Source organism: Balearica regulorum, chromosome 29, assembly GCF_011004875.1.
Source record: "Balearica regulorum gibbericeps isolate bBalReg1 chromosome 29, bBalReg1.pri, whole genome shotgun sequence".
Lineage (NCBI taxonomy): Eukaryota > Metazoa > Chordata > Aves > Gruiformes > Gruidae > Balearica > Balearica regulorum.
In genome coordinates this window covers 2,806,522-2,813,163 of record NC_046212.1, presented here as the reverse complement: position 1 = coordinate 2,813,163, position 6,642 = coordinate 2,806,522, and positions in this window count along the sequence as shown.

Genomic DNA, 6,642 nt, shown 5'->3' with positions numbered 1-6,642 from the left:
TGTCCTGCGAGCAGGGCCTCGACGTTTCCAGTTTTGAGGATAGACGCTGCTTTGGTCGAGAGGGAGGTAAAAGCGCTATGTTGAGGCCTTGCTCGGCTAGGCGAGCCCGCAGCCCCAGTGTGAGTGGGTCTGTGCGAGGGCCGCTGAGGGAGGTTTGAGGGCAGGCAGCCCTTTTGGAGCTGGCACCTTTGTCCTGGGAGCAGGGCCTCGACGTTGCCAGTTTTGAGGATGAACACTGCTTTTGGTCGAGAGGGAGGTAAAACCACTATGTTGAGGCCTTGCTCGGCTAGGCAAGCCCGCAGCCCCAGTGTGAGTGGGTCTGTGCGAGGGCCGCTGAGGGAGGTTTGAGGGCAGGCAGCCCTTTTGGGGCTGGCACCTTTGTCCTGGGAGCAGGGCCTCGACATTTCCAGTTTTGAGGATGGACGCCGATTATGGTCGAGAGGGAGGTAAAAGCGCTATGTTGAGGCCTTGCTCGGCTAGGCGAGCCCGCAGCCCCAATGTGAGTGGGTCTGTGCGAGGGCCGCTGAGGGAGGTTTGAGGGCAGGCAGCCCTTTTGGGGCTGGCACCTTTGTCCTGGGAGCAGGGCCTCGACGTTTCCAGTTTTGAGGATGGTCACTGATTTTCGTCGAGAGGGACCTAAAAGCGCTATGTTGAGGCCTTCCTCGGCTAGGCGAGCCCACAGCCCCAATGTGAGTGGGTCTGTGCGAGGGCTGCTGAGGGAGGTTAGAGGGCAGGCAGCCCTTTTGGGGCTGGCGCCTTTGTCCTGGGAGCAGGGCCTCGACGTTTCCAGTTTTGAGGATGGACGCTGATTTTGCTCGAGAGGGAGGTAAAAGCGCTATGTTGAGGCCTTGCTCGGCTAGGCGAGCCCGCAGCCCCAGTGTGAGTGGGTCTGTGCGAGGGCCACTGAGGGAGGTTTGAGGGCAGGCAGCCCTTTTGGGGCTGGCACCTTTGTCCTGGGAGCAGGGCCTCGACGTTGCCAGTTTTGAGGATAGACGCTGCTTTTGGTCGAGAGGGACCTAAAAGCGCTATGTTGAGGCCTTGCTCGGCTAGGCGAGCCCGCAGCCCCAGTGTGAGTGGGTCTGTGCGAGGGCCACTGAGGGAGGTTTGAGGGCAGGCAGCCCTTTTGGGGCTGGCACCTTTGTCCTAGGAGCAGGGCCTCGACGTTTCCAGTTTTGAGGATGAACACTGCTTTTCGTCGAGAGGGAGGTAAAACCACTATGTTGAGGCCTTGCTCGGCTAGGCAAGCCCGCAGCCCCAGTGTGAGTGGGTCTGTGCGAGGGCCGCTGAGGGAGGTTTGAGGGCAGGCAGCCCTTTTGGGGCTGGCACCTTTGTCCTGGGAGCAGGGCCTCGACGTTTCCAGTTTTGAGGATGGACGCTGCTTTTGGTCGAGAGGGACCTAAAAGCACTATGTTGAGGCCTTGCTCGGCTAGGCGAGCCCGCAGCCCCAGTGTGAGTGGGTCTGTGCGAGGGCCGCTGAGGGAGGTTTGAGGGCAGGCAGCCCTTTTGGGGCTGGCACCTTTGTCCTAGGAGCAGGGCCTCGACGTTTCCAGTTTTGAGGATAGACGCTGCTTTTGGTCGAGAGGGAGGTAAAAGCGCTATGTTGAGGCCTTGCTCGGCTAGGCGAGCCCGCAGCCCCAGTGTGAGTGGGTCTGTGCGAGGGCCGCTGAGGGAGGTTTGAGGGCAGGCAGCCCTTTTGGAGCTGGCACCTTTGTCCTGGGAGCAGGGCCTCGACGTTGCCAGTTTTGAGGATGGACGCTGCTTTTGGTCGAGAGGGACCTAAAAGCGCTATGTTGAGGCCTTGCTCGGCTAGGCGAGCCCGCAGCCCCAGTGTGAGTGGGTCTGTGCGAGGGCCGCTGAGGGAGGTTTGAGGGCAGGCAGCCCTTTTGGGGCTGGCACCTTTGTCCTGGGAGCAGGGCCTCGACGTTTCCAGTTTTGAGGATGGTCACTGATTTTGGTCGAGAGGGAGGTAAAAGCGCTATGTTGAGGCCTTGCTCGGCTAGGCGATCCCTCACCCCCAGTGTGAGTGGGTCTGTGCGAGGGCCGCTGAGGGAGGTTTGAGGGCAGGCAGCCCTTTTGGGGCTGGCACCTTTGTCCTGGGAGCAGGGCCTCGACGTTTCCAGTTTTGAGGATGGACACTGCTTTTGGTCGAGAGGGAGGTAAAACCACTATGTTGAGTCCTTGCTCGGCTAGGCGAGCCCGCAGCCCCAATGTGAGTGGGTCTGTGCGAGGGCCGCTGAGGGAGGTTTGAGGGCAGGCAGCCCTTTTGGGGCTGGCACCTTTGTCCTAGGAGCAGGGCCTCGACGTTTCCAGTTTTGAGGATGGACGCTGATTTTGGTCGAGAGGGAGGTAAAAGCGCTATGTTGAGGCCTTGCTCGGCTAGGCGAGCCCGCAGCCCCAGTGTGAGTGGGTCTGTGCGAGGGCCGCTGAGGGAGGTTTGAGGGCAGGCGGCCCTTTTGGGGCTGGCACCTTTGTCCTGGGAGCAGGGTCTCGACGTTGCCAGTTTTGAGGATGGACGCTGCTTTTGGTCGAGAGGGAGGTAAAACCACTATGTTGATTCCTTGCTCGGCTAGGCGAGCCCGCAGCCCCAATGTGAGTGGGTCTGTGCGAGGGCCGCTGAGGGAGGTTTGAGGGCAGGCAGCCCTTTTGGGGCTGGCACCTTTGTCCTGGGAGCAGGGCCTCGACGTTTCCAGTTTTGAGGATGGACGCTGCTTTTGGTCGAGAGGGACCTAAAAGCGCTATGTTGAGGCCTTGCTCGGCTAGGCGAGCCCGCAGCCCCAGTGTGAGTGGGTCTGTGCGAGGGCCGCTGAGGGAGGTTTGATGGCAGGCAGCCCTTTTGGGGCTGGCACCTTTGTCCTGGGAGCAGGGCCTCGACGTTGCCAGTTTTGAGGATGGACGCTGCTTTTGGTCGAGAGGGAGGTAAAAGCGCTATGTTGAGGCCTTGCTCGGCTAGGCGAGCCCGCAGCCCCAGTGTGAGTGGGTCTGTGCGAGGGCCGCTGAGGGAGGTTTGAGGGCAGGCAGCCCTTTTGGGGCTGGCACCTTTGTCCTAGGAGCAGGGCCTCGACGTTTCCAGTTTTGAGGATGAACACTGCTTTTGGTCGAGAGGGAGGTAAAACCACTATGTGAGGCCTTGCTCGGCTAGGCAAGCCCGCAGCCCCAGTGTGAGTGGGTCTGTGCGAGGGCCGCTGAGGGAGGTTTGAGGGCAGGCAGCCCTTTTGGGGCTGGCACCTTTGTCCTGGGAGCAGGGCCTCGACATTTCCAGTTTTGAGGATGGACGCTGCTTTTGGTCGAGAGGGACCTAAAAGCGCTATGTTGAGGCCTTGCTCGGCTAGGCGAGCCCGCAGCCCCAGTGTGAGTGGGTCTGTGCGAGGGCCGCTGAGGGAGGTTTGAGGGCAGGCAGCCCTTTTGGGGCTGGCACCTTTGTCATGGGAGCAGGGCCTCGACGTTTCCAGTTTTGAGGATGGACGCTGCTTTTGGTCGAGAGGGACCTAAAAGCGCTATGTTAAGGCCTTGCTCGGCTAGGCGAGCCCGCAGCCCCAGTGTGAGTGGGTCTGTGCGAGGGCCGCTGAGGGAGGTTTGAGGGCAGGCAGCCCTTTTGGGGCTGGCACCTTTGTCCTGGGAGCAGGGCCTCGACGTTGCCAGTTTTGAGGATGAACACTGCTTTTGGTCGAGAGGGAGGTAAAACCACTATGTTGAGGCCTTGCTCGGCTAGGCAAGCCCGCAGCCCCAGTGTGAGTGGGTCTGTGCGAGGGCCGCTGAGGGAGGTTTGAGGGCAGGCAGCCCTTTTGGGGCTGGCACCTTTGTCCTGGGAGCAGGGCCTCGACATTTCCAGTTTTGAGGATGGACGCTGCTTTTGGTCGAGAGGGACCTAAAAGCGCTATGTTGAGGCCTTGCTCGGCTAGGCGAGCCCGCAGCCCCAGTGTGAGTGGGTCTGTGCGAGGGCCGCTGAGGGAGGTTTGAGGGAAGGCAGCCCTTTTGGGGCTGGCACCTTTGTCCTGCGAGCAGGGCCTCGACGTTTCCAGTTTTGAGGATAGACGCTGCTTTTGGTCGAGAGGGAGGTAAAAGCGCTATGTTGAGGCCTTGCTCGGCTAGGCGAGCCCGCAGCCCCAGTGTGAGTGGGTCTGTGCGAGGGCCGCTGAGGGAGGTTTGAGGGCAGGCAGCCCTTTTGGGGCTGGCACCTTTGTCCTGGGAGCAGGGCCTCGACGTTGCCAGTTTTGAGGATGGACGCTGCTTTTGGTCGAGAGGGACCTAAAAGCGCTATGTTGAGGCCTTGCTCGGCTAGGCGAGCCCGCAGCCCCAGTGTGAGTGGGTCTGTGCGAGGGCCGCTGAGGGAGGTTTGAGGGCAGGCAGCCCTTTTGGGGCTGGCACCTTTGTCCTGGGAGCAGGGCCTCGACGTTTCCAGTTTGGAGGATGGTCACTGATTTTGGTCGAGAGGGAGGTAAAAGCGCTATGTTGAGGCCTTGCTCGGCTAGGCGATCCCTCACCCCCAGTGTGAGTGGGTCTGTGCGAGGGCCGCTGAGGGAGGTTTGAGGGCAGGCGGCCCTTTTGGGGCTGGCACCTTTGTCCTGGGAGCAGGGCCTCGACGTTTCCAGTTTTGAGGATGGACACTGCTTTTGGTCGAGAGGGAGGTAAAACCACTATGTTGATTCCTTGCTCGGCTAGGCGAGCCCGCAGCCCCAATGTGAGTGGGTCTGTGCGAGGGCCGCTGAGGGAGGTTTGAGGGCAGGCAGCCCTTTTGGGGCTGGCACCTTTGTCCTAGGAGCAGGGCCTCGACGTTTCCAGTTTTGAGGATGGACGCTGATTTTGGTCGAGAGGGAGGTAAAAGCGCTATGTTGAGGCCTTGCTCGGCTAGGCGAGCCCGCAGCCCCAGTGTGAGTGGGTCTGTGCGAGGGCCGCTGAGGGAGGTTTGAGGGCAGGCGGCCCTTTTGGGGCTGGCACCTTTGTCCTGGGAGCAGGGTCTCGACGTTTCCAGTTTTGAGGATGGACACTGCTTTTGGTCGAGAGGGAGGTAAAACCACTATGTTGATTCCTTGCTCGGCTAGGCGAGCCCGCAGCCCCAATGTGAGTGGGTCTGTGCGAGGGCCGCTGAGGGAGGTTAGAGGGCAGGCAGCCCTTTTGGGGCTGGCACCTTTGTCCTGGGAGCAGGGCCTCGACGTTTCCAGTTTTGAGGATGGACGCTGCTTTTGGTCGAGAGGGAGGTAAAAGCGCTATGTTGAGGCCTTGCTCGGCTAGGCGAGCCCGCAGCCCCAGTGTGAGTGGGTCTGTGCGAGGGCCGCTGAGGGAGGTTTGAGGGCAGGCAGCCCTTTTGGGGCTGGCACCTTTGTCCTGGGAGCAGGGCCTCGACGTTTCCAGTTTTGAGGATGGACGCTGCTTTTGGTCGAGAGGGACCTAAAAGCACTATGTTGAGGCCTTGCTTGGCTAGGCGAGCCCGCAGCCCCAGTGTGAGTGGGTCTGTGCGAGGTCCGCTGAGGGAGGTTTGAGGGCAGGCAGCCCTTTTGGGGCTGGCACCTTTGTCCTGGGAGCAGGGCCTCGACGTTGCCAGTTTTGAGGATGGACGCTGCTTTTGGTCGAGAGGGAGGTAAAAGCGCTATGTTGAGGCCTTGCTCGGCTAGGCGAGCCCGCAGCCCCAGTGTGAGTGGGTCTGTGCGAGGGCCGCTGAGGGAGGTTTGAGGGCAGGCAGCCCTTTTGGGGCTGGCACCTTTGTCCTGGGAGCAGGGCCTCAACGTTTCCAGTTTTGAGGATGGACGCTGCTTTTCGTCGAGAGGGACCTAAAAGCGCTATGTTGATGCCTTGCTCGGCTAGGCGAGCCCGCAGCCCCAGTGTGAGTGGGTCTGTGCGAGGGCCGCTGAGGGAGGTTTGAGGCCAGGCAGCCCTTTTGGGGCTGGCACCTTTGTCCTAGGAGCAGGGCCTCGACGTTTCCAGTTTTGAGGATGAACACTGCTTTTGGTCGAGAGGGAGGTAAAACCACTATGTGAGGCCTTGCTCGGCTAGGCAAGCCCGCAGCCCCAGTGTGAGTGGGTCTGTGCGAGGGCCGCTGAGGGAGGTTTGAGGGCAGGCAGCCCTTTTGGGGCTGGCACCTTTGTCCTGGGAGCAGGGCCTCGACATTTCCAGTTTTGAGGATGGACGCTGCTTTTGGTCGAGAGGGACCTAAAAGCGCTATGTTGAGGCCTTGCTCGGCTAGGCGAGCCCGCAGCCCCAGTGTGAGTGGGTCTGTGCGAGGGCCGCTGAGGGAGGTTTGAGGGCAGGCAGCCCTTTTGGGGCTGGCACCTTTGTCCTGGGAGCAGGGCCTCGACGTTTCCAGTTTTGAGGATAGACGCTGCTTTTGGTCGAGAGGGAGGTAAAAGCGCTATGTTGAGGCCTTGCTCGGCTAGGCGAGCCCGCAGCCCCAGTGTGAGTGGGTCTGTGCGAGGGCCGCTGAGGGAGGTTTGAGGGCAGGCAGCCCTTTTGGGGCTGGCACCTTTGTCCTGGGAGCAGGGCCTCGACGTTGCCAGTTTTGAGGATGGACGCTGCTTTTGGTCGAGAGGGAGCTAAAAGCGCTATGTTGAGGCCTTGCTCGGCTAGGCGAGCCCGCAGCCCCAGTGTGAGTGGGTCTGTGCGAGGGCCGCTGAGGGAGGTTTGAGGGCAGGCAGACCTTTTGGGGCTGGC